General features: G+C 42.1%; 1 pseudogene; it reads right to left on the bottom strand.

Annotated features, from left to right (window-relative positions):
* Positions 1–317: 317 nt before the first annotated feature.
* On the bottom strand, positions 318–418 carry LOC125155937 (uncharacterized; annotated as a pseudogene).
* Positions 419–1,988: the final 1,570 nt, after the last annotated feature.

Raw genomic sequence — 1,988 nt, 5'->3', positions numbered from 1 at the left:
CCTGTGGGTTGTGGTGGGGGTCCGAGGAGTGGAGAATGGAGAGGGGTCTGGGGCTGTTCCAGCGTGCAACACTGTTGTGAAAGCTGGGGCTGATTCTGGTCAAGGCTTGGTCTGGATGCTGTGGGTTCCCCCGACCTCTGATGCCGTGTGCCCATCCATCACCTGAGACTCTTTTTATTTTTTTAATTTCATTAAAAAAATTTCTTTCTAGCGAAATATCACAATTTCATCATTCAGTGTGGCATGTTGTGTTTTGACTCCTATTGTTTCCTCTGAGTTAATCTGCAAAGGGTAGCAGTTTGCTGGGGGAACGACGCAAATATATGGAAGCTTCACGAATTTGCATGAATTGTACGGGGCCAGGCTAATCTTCTCTGTATTGTTCCAATTTTAGTATATGGGCTGCCAAAGCGAGCACTAATTTCATTTCATTTTATGTTTTTCAGCATGTTAAGTGTACTCTTTAATCCCCATCCCCAGTCCCTGCCCCCATCTCCCCTCTGGTAACCAACAGAGTGTTCTCTATTAAGAGTCTGTTTCCTGGTTTGCTTTTTTCCCCTTTGCTTGTTTATTTCATTTTTAAAATTCCACATATGAGTGAAATCATATGGTATTTGTCTTTCTCTGACTGACTTCACTCAGCATTATACTCTTTAGCTCCATCCATATTGTTGCAAATGGCACGATTTCATTTATTTTGATAGCCGAATAATATTCCATTGACTATATACCGTATCTTTATCCATTCTTTAGTTGGTGGACACTTGGGCTACTTCCATAGTTTGGCTATTGGAAACAACGCTGCTGTAAACACCGGGGTGCAGGTATCCCTTTGAGTTAGTGTGTTTGTGTTTTTTGGGTAAACACCCAGTAGTGTGATTCCTGGATCATAGGGTAGCTCTATTTTTAATTTTTTGAAGAAACTCCATATTGTGTTCCACAGTGGCTGCACCAACTTTCATTCCCACCAACAGTGCAAGAGTGTTCCCTTTTTTCCACATCCTCACCAACACTTGTTTCTTGTGTTTTTGATTTTAGCCATTCTGTCAGGTGTGAAGTGATATCTCATTAGGGTTTTGATTTGCATTTTCCTGATGACAGTGATGTGTGGGGAATAAGCTTAGGAATTCCCTGAGTTAACAAGGCACATAGGAATGAATAGGAAGTCTCAGCATGAAAGCATAAGAATCGTTTATCAAGATCTAGGTCGTCAGGGCAGAAGCACCCCTCACCTCCCTTAGTATAATAGCAGAAAGCTGCTTTCACAGGAGGAAAGGACAAAAAATAGGTAAACAAGTAAACAGGCTATAGACCACAGGAGGGAGAAGTTGCCCAGAGCAGAGCTAATTAGCAAAAGAAAGGTGCCTTGTTGACCCTGAGGTAGCAGGCACTATCAAGTCTATCTATCCCCTAGACAAGCTAAGATAAACAGATGAGGTGCCTCCTGCCTTCCATAAACAACCATATCCTTGGTGCCTGGATTTTGTTTTGTACTGACCCAAACCCCTAACACCCCATATCTTCAAAATCCCCTTTCTTCCACCCACATGAGTTAATGTTCACGGTTTCATTGTCTCTTTCTGCATGTCCATCACATTTGTAAGCCTTCTGATCCTAATAAAAACTGAGCAAGGACGCTTACTCGGGGCTCTTGTCTCCTCCAGGACATTAGCCTCTCTCGCATTTTAATCCTGCCTCCCCTCTCTTGCTGGACAAGAGAGTACTCCAGACCCAGAGTCTACGACGATGTTGAACATCTTTTCATGTGTCTGTTGGCTCTCTGTATGTCTTCTTTTGAGAAATGTCTGTTTATATCTTCTGCCCATTTTTCAATTGGATTATTTGTTTGTTTTGTTCTTTTTTTGGTGTTGAGTTGTATCAGTTCTTTGTATGGTTTGGATACTAACCTTTTATTGAATATACCAGTATCCTCTCCCAAGCAGGGGGTTGCCTTTTAGTTTTGTTGATTGTTTCCTTTGCTGCACAGA

Source organism: Prionailurus viverrinus, chromosome F1 (assembly GCF_022837055.1).
Source record: "Prionailurus viverrinus isolate Anna chromosome F1, UM_Priviv_1.0, whole genome shotgun sequence".
NCBI lineage: Eukaryota > Metazoa > Chordata > Mammalia > Carnivora > Felidae > Prionailurus > Prionailurus viverrinus.
The sequence above is the reverse complement of the archived record's forward strand: the minus strand, read 5'-3'. Positions and strand labels throughout refer to the sequence as shown.